General features: G+C 38.5%; 1 long non-coding RNA gene across 1 annotated transcript; it reads right to left on the bottom strand.

The window, feature by feature from the left end:
• Positions 1 to 609: 609 nt before the first annotated feature.
• Positions 610 to 2,254, bottom strand: LOC122053660. The gene is made up of 3 exons (XR_006132290.1): positions 2,149 to 2,254; positions 1,873 to 1,932; positions 610 to 742 (listed from the first exon to the last, which is right to left on the bottom strand). It is a non-coding gene; the product is annotated as an uncharacterized LOC122053660 (long non-coding RNA).
• Between the last annotated feature and the right edge of the window lie 13,893 nt (positions 2,255 to 16,147).

The following is a 16,147-nucleotide window of genomic DNA, read 5'->3' as shown; positions in this document are numbered from 1 at the left end:
AACAGATTTTGAAATTCGGTTTATTATGAAATATGGTTTTGTAGCTCCAATAGATAAAGATGGAAAAGAAAAAGAAGAGAGCGATTGGACAAAGAAGGAGCAGAATGAGTCGGTAGCAAACAGCCGTGCGGAACATCACCTGCTGAGCGTGTTACCGTCTCAAGAGGTCAACCGCATCGGAAACTACTTATCTCCTAAAGAACTTTGGGAGAAGTTCTTGGAACTCCACGAAAGCACGTTCGAAGCAAAGCTCGCTAGAAGGTACATCCTCCGCAACAAACTGATGAACATCCGTCTGGAGAAAGGTGAGAAAGTAGCCGGTCTACATGCAAAGGTAAAAGAACTAGTTACTGGTCTCGAAAACCTTGGTGAAATGGTAACAAACCGGGACACTATACGCTACGCGCTCAACGCATTTCCAATAACTCCGGTGTCACGCCCCCAGAGGAGTCCCTGCCAGACAAAAATCCGACAGCATCTCCCCTGTACCGGTGACAATATGAAGCATACATAAAATAGAAACAACATAACCACGAAATGTATCAACTATATGTATATGTCATAGTTTTCATAAACTACAATTACTATACAGATAAATGACATCTGTAACAAAATTGCAAAATGTAAATACAGCGAAACAAAGGTAAAACAAACCAGAAAATCAGCACGTCGAGATCTCTGAGCAACTCTATGAAAGTCCAAAATCAACTATAATATCAAAATGATCCCTGTGTCTGCAAAACTGGAGACCAAGGAATGTAGCAAATTAGCCAAATGGCTAAGTGGATACTCAAGAAAGATGTACATGAATTTAATCTTATTGAAGAAGTCAAGGAAGTAGAATAAATCATCATCTTTTGTTACAACTTTAGGATTATTCTTAAAGTTCTACATTTATACATATATAGGTATAATCATCTTCTCATTATCTATAATCAGGTAAAAATTTTTAGATAGAGTTTGGAATCTTCACCTTATCATCACTTGTCATCATTAATAAAATCAATTCTTCAATCTTATTATTTAATCACTCAATTATAAGTTATCATGGTAAGATCAACATGTATATCAATAGTCTGAATCTGATAAATCAACTAAAAAGTGAATCACTGGAGCGAATATCATCAGAGTGAAATATCATATGGATAGGCTAAAAGCCTCCTAAGAGTATAAAACTGTCGCATACGTCATCTGACGTACGGGCTATCAGCCCTCACTGGTGGAAGACATAATAAACACTGACCGAGGGCTACATCACGCCAACACGCCTCGGGTGTACGGTCAGATACTCTGGACCGCGGCCGCCGCGCTACCACAATAACATGTGGGCGGTCCAGTACTCTAATATAGAGCTCTGGTATAAAGCTAGGCTCATAGTCTTCACTTTTTAATTCTTCATTTACTATCTTTATTAATTCACCGTTATGATTATATTCATCCATTTATCATGAATATTCTCTTTTCATATTGAATGGTCAATCAAGGTAATATTTTCGTATCAAATATATTAATTAATCATTATAGGGTCCACAGATAAAAAGCTACAAGTATCAACAGATAGAGTATCAAAATCATGAAGTATGAAAGGTCAAGCAAGTCAAAAGAGACAAGGTATCAACAGAAGAGAAATTCAGAATATTTCTTTAATTTTAAAAAAAACAACCCTTCCCATATCAATCCCAATATGAACCCACATGTGAACAAGAAATAATATTAATTATTTAACCTCCAATAATTTTAATATTTTAACCCATTTCGCTATTTATAATATCAGTTTAATCCCCATTTTGAAAACAATAATACAACATATACATATTCCAATTTATACATTTATTCATGCACAAGGAAATAGACAAGAGTAGATGTATCCACCTTATATACAGCAAAATCTCCGAGTATCGGCAGGTCACCGTGCTCCACTCGAGCTCGGATCTACAAACACAATATCAAACATAACTTAAATAATCAAAATACTATCTAATAATAATAATGACCTAAAATCTACACATTATCTCTAATTCAAAATCAGTGAATTATTTTGATCTCGATACCTCGTACCACTTCGCATTCCTAGATACAACATCTGTTCTAATCTAGATAACCCTTCTAACTACACATCAATTTAACCCAAAGTAACCTAAAATATACCTTCTAAGGGTTTTGTGTGGCTGCTGGAAATGAGGACAGCAACTAGGGTTATTTTCCCTTCGTCGTTGGCCGCCTCAGCTAGCTCCGGCGAGCTCCGGCGAGCTCCGGTGGTGCTGCCCAGAAAAGGACAGCAGCTAGGGTTGCTGTTGGAGGAAAGAAAAGGCAGCAAAGTGCCGCTGTTGGTGGGGAAAAGGAGAGAGCAACTAGGGCTTTGTTTGCCCCCCCTTTCCTAGTGGTCCGGCGAGCTCCGGCACACTCCGAGGAGCTCCGACGATGCTGTCGAGAAGCAGGACAGCAGCAAGGAAGAAGAAACTTGTTGCTTGTGGCCGTTGGAGAAGAGAAAAGCAGAAGAGAAGGGGTTTGCAAGCTTGGAGAAGAAGAACAGGGCTCTCCCTGTTGTTTGTCGTTGCTGGAGAAGAAAAACGAAGAAGAAGAAGAGAGGGGGAAGGGTTTGAGGCTTCGGTGGGGAAGAGAAGAAAAAGGAGGGGGTATGGGGAAGGGTTTGTGCACGTGGATGGCATGGGTATATTTGTTTGTTTTTTTTTTCAAATACTTAACATCCGGAGTGGACATCAATCGTCGATGCTTACTACATCTCAAAAGACCTGGAGGTAAGTACTTTAGAAGAGTTGTTTTCTACCCTTGAATTACACGAAACTAGATATGCAGAGATATCAAAGGACACAACCCAGACTATGGCGCTGAACGTAACCAACAAGGATGAACCCGAGTCAGACTCCGAAGACGATCAAGAAGCGTACATGGTAAGAAACTTTAAAAAGTTTTTTAGATCTAATAAATTTAAAATGCAGAATAAAAAGAATCAAAAAGGTAGAAGAAAGGTACGGTGCTACCAGTGTCAGAAGGAGGGACACCTAAGGGAAGACTGCCCAGAACTCAAGAAGGTCAAAGTGAAGACACCCAAGAAACACAACCTAAAAGCAACTTGGGATGACACTTCTTCATCTGAATCAGAAGCTCAAGAATATGCGGGGATTGCACTGATGGCAAGCCACGAAGGACAAAGTACATCAGAACCCAGCATCGATGAAGGGGGAGCGACCTCAGATGGAAGTAGCGAAGCAGGGGGAGATTCAGGCTTCAAGTCTGATATGGTAAATGAGGTATGCCTCTTACCCCCTGATGAACTTTACTTTGGTATCAAAGCTATGACTAAATCCATGTATAAATTAGAAAATAAAAATGCCAAATTAGAAAATGAAATTTTAGAAACAAAGAGAATTTTGGCAAAATCATGTCTTATAGAGGATTTTGAAAAATTGAAAATTGAAAATGAAAAACTAAAAGAAGAAATAGAAAGATTGAAAAAATCTAATGGTTCAAATATTTCTACTTTTATAAATTATAGAGGTTTAAATTGGTATTATAGATTTCATTAAAGTCAAATTAGAAATATATCAAAAATCTATATAACTAGGAAATACTTGGTTAATCCTGTAGGTAGGAACCTCTATTGGGTTCCAAAAACCTATTTAATTTAAAATTAAAATTAGACTTAGCATTTTCAGCAAGGAAATTAAACAACTAATTTCTTTATGAGACTTTGTCTAAGGAAGTGATTGTTGCTCCAATAACTAAGAAGGCCTAGTGCCTCGCCACGACCTGGAAGCCAAGTATCAAAATGAAAAGTTTAATTGACTAACTGAAAAAACATTAATTTAAATTACTTAATGCTTTAAAAGAGTTATTCAATTTGTGTTAGAAAATATTTAAATTTTTTTAAAATTTTTTATTATCTTAGAAATTTTTATGAAAATTGACTTAGAAATTTGTTTAAAGTTATCTTAGAATTTTTTTTTATGATAATATTGCCTTATAATTTTTTAAAATTGACTTAGAATTGTTTCTTATGAATATTAACTTAAATTTTTTTTAATTAATTAGAAATTTTTTTTTGGGGGATGCTGAGATAAGTTTCAAACTTAAATTTTTTTTTAACACTTATGACTGTTTTATCTGAAAAATGTTTTACTTAAATTTTTTTTCAAAAGAAAAATTCTGAAGAGTGTCTTTAAATTGAATTTTACATAGACATTATTAAATATTTAAGTTTTTGTTTGAATTTACCTTAGACTTATTTATAACCCCAATTTTTATGTGATCAAAGGGGGAGAAGTATGTTAAGTCTAGGGGGAGGTACTATAATTTTTCAATTGAAAAATATTTGGACTTATTGGAATATAAATCATTTTTATTGCATATGGTTACCCTAACTTAACTTGGGTTGCTCACATCGAAAAGGGGGAGATTGTTGGAACCCCAAGGTGTTTTGATGTGATCAAACAAGCTAAGTTAGGTCCTACGTTTGTTTAACCCTTGTGTCTAAGTGTGCAGGAGCTTAGGAACACAGGAAGTCGAGCGGAAGACGCGGCTAGCGAGAAGGACGGCACGGGGAGAGAGCCGATGGGCTCGGTGCGTTCGAGGGACGAGGTGACCGTGGAAGAGTACACCGGTGGACGAGAAGAACGTGCGCGGCGTTCGAGGGACGAGAAACCGAGAAGGAAGGCTGCTCGAGGAGAAGGCCGGAATTTGGGTTCGGGTGAGCCCTATTCCGGATGACCGAGATCACCCAAGCTAGCGGAGCTGGAGTGAACAAGACCCGGACCAAGACGAGCTGAACCGGAGGTGAAAAAGTCAACATTGTTGACATTGGGCTCCAGGGCGCCCGGAGCAGTCCTGGGCGCTCGGAGCCCTCCGGGGCACCCTGAGCAGTAAAGTTGACCAGATTGAGTTTTGACTCGATCTGAACGTTGGGGGATAAGTTTTATCCCCCCCAGGGCGCCCGGAACCCTTCTAGACGCCCCGACCAAGGCTATAAATATAGCCTTGGTCCAGAAGCTTCAGAACAACGAACTTGTAATCAATTCTTTCTGTGCTTTCAATTTTGTTCTTTTCATTTGTGCTGTCAACGTTGTAAAGAGGCTACTCCGCCCAGAGGAGAATCAGATAGTGCGCTTACATTCCTTGGATTAGCAATCCCCTGATTGCAAACCAAGTAAAACTCTGGTGTCTGCTTTTCTTTACTTAGTCTCTTTTATTTATTTATTACAAGTGTTCATTATATAGTTGAAATCCGAGAAAGGTTTGAGTTTTATTTTGTAGGGCAATTCACCCCTCCCCTCTTGCCGACCTCCAAAGGGACCAACAAAAACTTCCTAATTTGTTTCCGAAAATTTATAAAAATTTCTCCAATAATTTTTATCCCTTCATGATTGGTTAATAAAAAGGAAATTTTATAAATTAAAATCTTTCTTTTAAACATATGGATAATTTCCAAAAAGGAAAGTTATCTCTAAAAATTAAAATCTCCTTTCAATCTACAAATAAGGAAAGATATTAAATCTTTTCTTAATCTTTTGTAGAAACTAATAAAAGAGAATTTTTAATTTTTTAAACTTTCTTTTAAATCATGAACATGATTAAAAGGAAAGTTTTTACCAAAATTAAAATCAACCTTTTAATCTACAAATAAGGAAAGAGATTTAGCTCTTCTCTTAATCTTTTGTAGAATCTTATAAAATGAAAGATTTAAATTTTTAAACTCTCTTTTAAATCATGTTATCCACATAAGAAAAATTAAAATTCCTTTTTATTTTAATAGGGCCGGCCACCTAAGCTTGAGTTCAAGCTAGGGCCGACCACATGAATTCACCCATGAACCAAGCCATGGCCGACCCTAGCTTGGTCTCTAAGCTAGCTTGGCAGGCCCCCTATAGGATGGGTAAGAAGGTGGGTATAATGGGTATAGTACTCTATAATTAAGAAGCTACGATAGGGACCAAGAGGAGGAATTGGTTTTGGTCTCCCGATAAAATTAAGCATCCCGTGTTCGCCCCGAACACACAACTTAATTTATCAATAATAATTCATTCCACTAGAGAACTATTATTGAACTACCGCACCAATCCCAAATTACATTTTTGGGCTCCTTCTTATTATGAGTGTATTAGTCTCCCTGTGTTTAAGATAATGAATGCCCACTAATTAAATGAATTACTGACAACTCACTTAATTAATATCTTAGTCCAAGAGTAGTACCACTCAACCTTATTATCATGTCGGACTAAGTCCACCTGCAGGGTTTAACATAACAATCCTTATGAGCTCCTCTTGGGGACATTCTCAACTTAGATCACTAGGACACAATTTCCTTCTATAATCAACAACACACACTATAAGTGATATCATTTCCCAACTTATCGGGCTTATTGATTTATCGAACTAAATCTCACCCATTGATAAATTAAAGAAATAAATATCAAATATATGTGCTTGTTATTATATTAGGATTAAGAGCACACACTTCCATAATAACTGAGGTCCTTGTTCCTTTATAAAGTCAGTATAAAAAGAAACGACCTCTAATGGTCATATTCAATACACTCTAAGTGTACTAGTGTAATTATATAGTTAAGATAAACTAATACCTAATTACACTATGACCTTTCAATGGTTTGTTCCTTTCTATCTTGGTCGTGAGCTACTATTTATAATTTATAAGGTACTGATAACATGATCCTCTGTGTGTGATACCACACACCATGTTATCTACAATATAAATTAATTGAACAACTATATTTATCATAAATGTAGATATTTGACCAATGTGATTCTTATTTCTAGATAAATGTTTATACCAAAAGCTAGACTTTTAGTATACATCCTAACCACATCGCTACAAGAAACAAGCAGAAACTGCAATCATTTTACACCACAAGCAGAAGCTGCAATTTCGCACCGAGAAACACTTGCTAGAGTTTCTATGATTATCTTCATTCGGTTAATATGTTGCATGAAAAACTTTACCCTTGTCACATAAACTTAATGAAACAAGAAACAACTGTGTGATATTCCATGATTGCTGGTATGGATTGTAGCAAGCGAACTCAAAAGATGATGTGATGGTCAAAGTCAAGATGATATGGTGGTCAAAGTTAAAGTGACGTGACGGTCAAAGACAATAGGGGAGAGCATCCCTCAACAGGCCCTAATTGGTTGGCCAGCTTCAAGCCGGTCAGGGAAGATTGACCGGCTCTTGAGCCGATCGAACCTCGGAGGTTTAGTTCTTTATTCTAATTAAAAAACAACATGTCCGATCATCCAAACAGCCGATAGAATTTGAGGATGACCGGCCTTACATTCTGATCGAAATGATGACTCACCTCGCAATCGACTAGTCATAGGTGTGGTCAAAGGGAATGTCAAACTCCTCACTTTGTATGAGTCTCTCTATACACGCATGGTCGACCCTGTTACTAGTCACTCGACCCCAATGGATTTCCACACGACAATATGCTTGTATGTCAGTCTGTTCATAGAGACGGAAAGGTCTATATGGCCGGTCGGACAAGAGGAAGACTGAGCCTAAGGTAGCTCAACTTAACATATCAATTGAATCTCTCAGAACATAGTTTCATTTTTCCGGGTGACCCATTATACGCCCGGCCAGATGAAAGACCGACCGGACCTAAGGAGTTTAGCCCCATACTGTCGCATGGACTGATTTCTAGCACGTGCTATACTATTTCTCGAACGGGCCTCTAACATGCCCAAGGCATTGTATTATTTCTCCAGCAGGTTTCTCATGGCAATCAACAGATAATAGAGCATCTTAAAGTAAGAACATGCATAAAGAAGGTCAGCCTTACGAGCTGATGTGCGTAGATTATACACACTTTTATGCACACTTTAACACACATCTACTTGTATTTCATTAACATAATATATGTTTATTACATCCTATTTCATTATAATGTCATATTTCTACTCATTTTGTTCGGAGATATACTCTTTGCTTGTTTTGATTGATAGGATGTGATTTGAAGCAAAAACGATGCTTAAATGGAGTCTAGAACTTCCAAAGTGTCCGGGCCATGTGGAACTCACACGAGCATGCAAAAATCAAGCTTTTCCATGTTCTGGCCATGTGGAATTTGTAGGATTGAAAAACACTAGAAGGGGGGGGGGGGGTGAATAGCGCTCGTGGCTAATTCGTTCGTTTTAAAAGAATCAATCAAAGATACGTAGTGGAATAGTTAACATCAAACACAAACACCAAGATTTTACTTAGTTCGGAGTCTATGGCAACTCCTACTCTAAGGCCCGCACGTAAGAGTGCTTTTGATGGACAATCACTATAGCTTCATAAATTTACAAATCAAAGTACACTTTAATGCAATAAATAAAAGTATACCAACAAATAAGAAAAGATAATTTAAGGATTTTGGCTGTCGGAGTAGAGTTATGGCTTTATCGGATCATTCTTTGAGCAATGCGCGGCAGAAAGATTTCCAAAATCAATGTTGTACAACCACCGCTCGAGACTGCCTTAAGTAGCCCATTGAGGGTGCCTCCAACCTCCATAGGAGGTGCCTCCAGCCAAGGATCTATCCTTGTTTCCACGGTGCCGATAAACTCCGCTGCCTGCTTGCTTATCCATCTGAAAGCACCTCTAAGCTCCATGGAGGGTGCCCTTCATCCAATGTTCAAGGCGTCTTCCATCTCCTTGGAAGGCGCCTTCACGTCTTGCTGCGCGAGGCTTTCGACCAAGGCACCTGAGGCGCCTCCAAGCTCCATGGAGGGCGCCTCAGGAACTGTTCATCCGAGGATTTTAAGTCCTTTTCACTCTCTACAAGATGCGTTAGTCCAAAATATAAAATATATCCTACAAAATAGAGTTAGCACAATATGAAATAAGTTATTTTGACAATCTTCGGATTGTCTGGTTCTGACTTCGAATTTTCCTTTAAAATCCCTAGGTCAATCCGACGTCTACTGTTCCCTCACCGGGGAACGCGCCCTCATCAAATCCTCTCAGGAGAATATACTTGTTGTCAGACCGGTTGTGAGATACGGCAAAATAAAATAACCTATAATGATTATTAGGAATTTTTATATATTTTTCTGGATTTATTTGGAGGACTTATGACAGTGTTTAAAGGGATAATGGAAATCACCATTTGAGAGGCTTATTAGGGAGTTAATTAGGTGGAGTAATTAAACCCTACCTATATAAATAGGAAACTACAGTACTTGAGCCCTAAAGGCCGCCTTGTTCCCTTCGCATTCCCTTCGTGTCCACTCCGTCGAAACGTCGATTTCCCCTCGAGCTCACCCTATCCGTCGACGGGATCAGCATCGACGCTCGCCCGCGGTCGATCGCCTGCGCCCTCCTCCACGTTTGGTCGGCGGCCTCGACTGCAGCGTTCCCTTCAAAACGCCACTGCTCGCAAAGAATCCGTGATCGGGAGAGTAGATCTGAGCTTTGGGGACGCCGGAGATTGAATCGCCATTCCGGAGCTCGAATCTGGTCGGGGATCTGCACCATAGGAAGATATCTCATCTTCCCGAGCTTTAGGGCCTGGCCAAATTCGTCGGAATTCACCTCGCCGCTGGTGGTGGTAGCAGTCACTGAGGTATTGGAGGTAAGGATGGTTTGTTTAGGGTTTTTGGTAGCTGTGGAAGTTGTGATGTGTGTCCAGATTGGAGGATGAACGAATTGTGGATTGGTTTTGGGCAGTGGCTTGCTGTGAGGGGCTCGGCCACAACCTCCAACAGCTGGTCATCATCTGGGACTTATAGGTAAGATATTACAGTATTAGGACAGTAGATTTGTGGATCTGCGGTTGTACTCCATTCGATTTGTGCATTGATAGTGTGATTGCAATAGTTTGAAGGCTCTGTAGGAGCTCTGTTCATGAATCTTGGCAGTGGACATCATTGGAAGACTTGAGCCGAAGACCTCACCTTCCGGCAGTGAGTGATCAGTGGGGTGTAAGGTAAGGTTTAGGTTTTCCGATACCTAGTTTAATTGAACCGATATTTTGTGCATTAGTGTATTGGGAAAAAAATGCATGATTTGGGGGAAACCTAATTTTATGATCTGAAGACATACGGTTAGGGTTGTGGATTGGGTATTAGTAGATCGGAATGGTTTCGTTGGGGTAATGAATGAAACTTGGATTAAATTTACCTGTCATGTATAGTTATTCAGTTTCATATGTAGTTAGTTAAATTTTGTACGTTGACACAGGGCTTTGATCGAGGCGGGTATTGTGACGAGGTTGACGTTGGATTCGGCCTACATTTGAGGCGGGTACTTTTACTTATTTCTTTAGTTGTTGTTCTTGGTGCATGAGTAGCTCAGATAAAGTAGAGTTTATCTTGACTCCACTCATTTTATTTCTTGTGCTTGATACTTTATCCACTCAATCTTCGAGATGCTCACTTCCATATCTATACAGTCTCCCGTTGTTATTCTTGATAACTAGCAGATACTATATGTCATGTTTACCGGTTTGACTACTGTTTATTTATGCTTAGTATTGAGCATGCGGATTCATGTAGCATACCTGATTTTTTTTTGTATATATGATGACTATTGCATTATTCGCATCATGTCATGCATGCATCGCCGATGACCTTGGCTCCCTTGTGGTTGAGACGGTCATTAGCCAAAGCCGCACGCTCGGCCACTCATGGGTAGTGGCGGCTGGAGCGTGCCGCGTGTCCTGTCGCGCTGCACTCGGTCACTCATGGGTAGTGGCGGCTGGAGTTGTGAGCCGCAGGGACCCTATTGCTATGTAGCTATTTAGCTACTATGCAAACTGTCCGCTCGGTCACTCGAGAGTAGTGGCGGCTGGAGTGTTGTACAGTTGTCATCGATCCGGTCTCTCGACCATACAGGGGTCGTGGTGCAGAGAGGTGGGCGGGGTGACCATCCGTGCATACGTCGTTTCTATTATACTTGCTTCTGCTGTTATATGTCTACTTATGCTGTTCTGATACCACATATATTTGCTATGTATGCTTGGACACTGTTTTCTTTTACAGTATACCTTACATGTGATCAGGGTGATTATGGGTAGTACTCTAGCAGTTTATGTTTTCCTCAGACTTTATACTAGTTTAGGATGTGGTATCAGGTATGGATATATATATATACTTTGTTTTACACAGTAGTATATGCCATTTATCCTTTTGGGACTGTATCTTTGTGTATTCCTGTTCTTTATGATACTCATGCACTGTCTATTCTATTACCCGCTGAGTTTTTATACTCACCACCCACATTGGTAATTTCACCAGGTAGCTGATAGCGATACTAGTACACTTGGAGGAGGTTCCCGACTGCCGGTCCCACATCACTTCCGAGGACGGTTTTTATGGTTTTGGTTTTCCTTTTATTGTGAGTTAAACCTTTGAACTTAGCATTGTAATAATTTGGCTGTGGACTTGTTATTTTGTATTTTGGGTTGTTTTGTCGAGGAGTCAAGCCGGGCCGGCCCGCGGTGAGTTTTTGTTACTTTATACTTGTTATTTTTGTTTTCCGCTGTGTTTGATTTTCCAGCCGTGTGGGCTGCATATTATCTGCGTGGTTGTGATTTTATTTGCATATGTATTATCTGTTGGTGATGTGTACCGGTTTCATTTGTCACTGCTACAGGGGAGGTGCTGTCCGATTTTCGTTGGACAACCTTACTCTCGGGGCGTGACACCGGTCCTTCAGATTGATTGAACTTTTGTTCAGTGCCCGAGCCTTATGATCTTCATGTTGGGCATCCGCTCCATGACCAGTCCAGACTTCCACCCGGTCTGCGACCGCTAGGATTTCAATCTAGAGTCCCCGACTCTAAGATTTTGCTCGAAGCGCTCGACTAGTCAAGACTTTCCGCCTAGGGTTACCACCCCCTAGGACTTAGGGTTACCACTGCTAGGGTTTTCCACCTGTCTAACTGCAGCTAGAACTTTTGCCTAAAAACACTTAGGACTTTCTTGCAATCTCATTCAAACTTGTCAAATAACAAATAATTTTATCTTTGAACCGTTTGCCATTATCAAAACCCAGGTTCGATCGTCTGATGCTTCCCGCACCAACAATCTTCCTCTTTTTGATTATGGAAATAAAATTCAAAGTTAAGTAAAACATAATGCAATTATAAAGAACAAAAATGCAATTTGTAACATAACACAATTATAAAGAATAGAAATGAAAGATAAGTACAAAAAGATGCAACAACTTGTTATAGCTCCCTCTGAATCACTTAACTTAATTTTTTCCTTAACTTTAAATTTTCTAGCTTTTCTCCCTCCTTTGACATATATAAAAAAAATGAATACTTTAGCCTTTAAAAGTGGAGAAAATTTCATAAAGATTGGTAGTTAAGATAAAGATTTTGATAAGCACTTAGCCTTAAAAAGATTTTGATGAACAAATACTTAGCTTTCAAAAAGATTTTAAAAACACTTAGCTTGAAAATGATTTAAAAATAGTTAGCCTTTAAAAAAAATTTTTGTTAAACGCTTTTGCTTTAAAATGATTTTAAACACTTAGCTTTAAAAAAAATTGTCTTTTCAAAAGTAAATAAATATTTTAAAAAACTGAACTTTCTTTTTCGAAAATACTTTTAACTTTTAATGGAAAATTTTAACTTTGAATTTTTGAAAAAGAATAATTGTCAAAGATATTTAATCCTTAACTTAGCTCCTTTCACTCCCTCTTAATTAATGCCAAAAGTTTTTTTTTTAAACTTTAGAGTCCTAGAGTTCATGCATGAGTGATAAAAAGAAATTCAACATAAACATCTTTCTTAACAAAATATCTAACCTTTACCTATTAGCTGTTTACCATGAGATAGTAACTTTCACTAGGTTAGTCAAATTAAGTAGATGATTCAATTAGTTTGACTAAACATGGATAACTTAACTTGATTGATTTAACTTGGTATTTATTACCCAAATTTATGTTGATGCACAGACATAACCATTCTGAAGTCCAGGCAGTACCCTATGCATCTCATACCATTCTAAGTGTTGTTCATATACAAGCAAGGTAATCCTAGTGTGTTTGTGAGATGCTTTGGCTGAGACCTAGGGGAACATGCTTTCTAGGGGGTAGATACCTAGGCTAAGTTTAATCTTTTAAAAATCTAATAAAATTAGAATTTTGAAAATATTTTTTCTAGAATTTTAAAACAAAAAATTATAACTTTTGAAATAGCAATAATAAAGAGGAATATTTTTAAAAGTAAACTCTATTCTACTAAACACATCCCTATTTGTCTTCTAAGTGCACTGAATTCAAGTTTAGGTACGGATTTTGTGAAAATGTCAGCTAAATTTGACTTGCACTCAACATAGTTAAGTACAATATCACCCTTAACTACATGATCCCTTACAAAGTGATGTTTTACTTCTATGTGTTTAGTCTTTGAGTGGTGGATTGGATTTTTAGTTAAGTTAATTGAACTTATAAGATCTATACGACCGTGCAATATTTCCAGAGGCTAAGCATTGCCAGGTCGTATATGCCACACGACCATGTAACATTTTCAGAGGCCAAGATTGGCATGACCGTGTGAGCCACACGGCCGTGTAAGCCTTCCAGAGAGGGAGCATGACACAGTCATGTGACCTTGGCCAAGAGCAGACACTTCCAGGCCGTGTGGGATCCACACAGCCATGTCACGGGCCGTGTGGTGACCATGCCCTACTCTATAAAAGGGGTTGTTCTCCCCTTTTCAAGAATCTTTGGCTCATCTTTGGCTTGGGGCTCTTCCCCATTGCTTGGGGAAGGGTTCTCCCCTTTGGGGAGGCCTTAGATCTACTTCATCTTCGCCAATCCGTCCACCTCCGGAGCAAGTTTTGCAAGTAAGATGACCGGCAGATCATAGACAAGCATTCCTCTCTTCTCTATCTCTTGTTTTGGAGTGTGTAATTCTTAATTTCTTGTCTCTTATTTGTAATCCCTTGCAATGGAGTAGATCTCTATATCTAGGATATAGGAGGTACTTGTGATGTGTTGTGATGTATGAACTATGTAATTGGACATTTTCCTATACAATGAAGTGTTTATATCATGATCTATGTGTTGTGCCTTGTATATGCTTGACGAAATATGTGTGAGGATAATCCATGTAATGTAGATCACCATGTAGAGGAAGAGCCTTGGGATGTAAGATCATGGGACCTTGTGACGAAGGTATCCCTTACTTTCTATGGTAATTCCTTGAAACGGGGATCGCCTCTCTACTAGGAAAACTAATTAAAGTTTAAAGGGTTATCCCAAATTAATGCTAGAAAGTGATCTGTGTAATCTAGGAACGTAGGGCCGTGGACCCTTGTGACAGAAGGATGATCCCTATAATTAGACTTGCTAAATTACCTCTTCTACTTAATTGCATTAATCTACTGGTAGGAAGTGATCTATGTAATCTAGGAACGTAGGACCGTGGGCTCTTGTGTGGGAAGGATGATCCCTATAGTCGAACTTCCTAAATTATCTCTTCTACCTAATGGCGGTAGAACTTGGGTAAACTCTTCGATGTAATATTCGTGGGGTTGTATCGGACTCTAGTTGGAATTCCTACACAAGTGTAAGCATAGAGTTAGGTAAATGAACAATGCATTGGGATATTAACTGGCATCACAACGAAACCTGAGGAGGCGTTTGGTTCTTTCCTAGGAATAGAATCAGAATGAGAATCATTGTATTATGGAATGAGAATGGGTATGAGCATGGATATCACTCTTAAAAGTAATGTTTGGTTAGTTGCATATTTTCTATCGGAATAAATCAAAATTTCCTTTTCTACCCTTAAAGGAAAATAAGAGAAAAAATTAGATGTGAGAGAAAGATGAATGTGAGAGAAAAATATGATGAAAGAGAATGATGAGAGAGAAAGTGTGATGAGAAAGATTGAAGAGAGAGAAAGTGTGATGAGAGAAAATGAGAAAAAAGAGTGTGATAGGAGAGAGCATGATGAGAGAAGATGAGAGAGAAATATGATGGGAGAGGATGAAGAGAGAGAAAATGTAATAATAAAAAATTAGGAGAGAGAGTGTGATGAGAGAGATTGAGGAGAGAGAAAGTATGGTGAGAGAGAAAGTATGATGAGAGAGAAAGTGTGATGAGAAAAAAAGAGAACAATGAGTGTGATGGAAGAGATTGAGGAGAGAGAAAGTATGATGAGAGAGAAAGTGTGTTGAGGAAAAAAAAGGAGGGAGTGTGACAAGAGAGATTGAGGAGAGAGAAAGTGTGATGAGAGCAAAAGTGTGATGAGAAAAAAAGAGCAAAGAGAGTGTGATGGGAGAGATTGAGGAGAGAGAAAGTATGATGAGGAAAAAAGAAGGAAGAGAATGCGATGGAAGAGATTGAGGAGAGAGAAAGTATGATGAGAGAGAAAGTGTAATGAGAAAAAAAAAGGAAAGAGAGTGTGATATGAGATATTAAGGAGAGAGAAAGTGTGTGATAAAATAATGAGAGAGAAAATATGATGAGAGAGAACAAGGAGAGAGAAGTGATATGAAAGAAAAAATAAATAATATATTTTGATATTTGATATTAAGGGAGAAAATTTTAATTTTAGGCCAAGGATATTTTTGGAATTAGGGAATATTTTGATTGATGAAAATAGGATAATGGCTCATTGAAGAGGAGGTATATGAGAATGAGTTATTACCCAATTTCAAGGATTCATTCCCTTATTTGTATTCCTATTCCTATAATCCAAACATTAACAATGATAATAAATGATTCTCATTCCCATTCCCCACTCCTATTCCCCTAAACCAAACGCTCCCTAAATCCTTGTATCTATCACCTTTCATCCACTTACGATCTTTACTCTCTCATTTCTTTTTCCTTTCTCTCTAGCATTGGTTAATCACTTTAGATAGTCTAGATAATTAGCCGTGTGAAGTTAACTAGTGCTTAATTATCAGTCCCTATGGATTAGATATTCTTTTATTACTGACGACGAAACCGTGCACTTGTGGTTCGTAACATCCTCACCTTCCTCCTCCAGAGAGCATGGAAATATTCTGGGAATAGGTCCTTCATTCCTTTTTTTTGTTGATGTTAGTAGATATTTTGATCTTCCCCTGGATCAACTCATCACCCTATCATTCTCTATTATGGTTGGTCTTGTTGTCATTTCTCGCTTACTTGACTTTCCTTTATGTCCTTGCCTGTTTCATC

Source organism: Zingiber officinale, chromosome 3A (assembly GCF_018446385.1).
Source record: "Zingiber officinale cultivar Zhangliang chromosome 3A, Zo_v1.1, whole genome shotgun sequence".
NCBI classification, from domain to species: domain Eukaryota; kingdom Viridiplantae; phylum Streptophyta; class Magnoliopsida; order Zingiberales; family Zingiberaceae; genus Zingiber; species Zingiber officinale.
The sequence above is the reverse complement of the archived record's forward strand: the minus strand, read 5'-3'. Positions and strand labels throughout refer to the sequence as shown.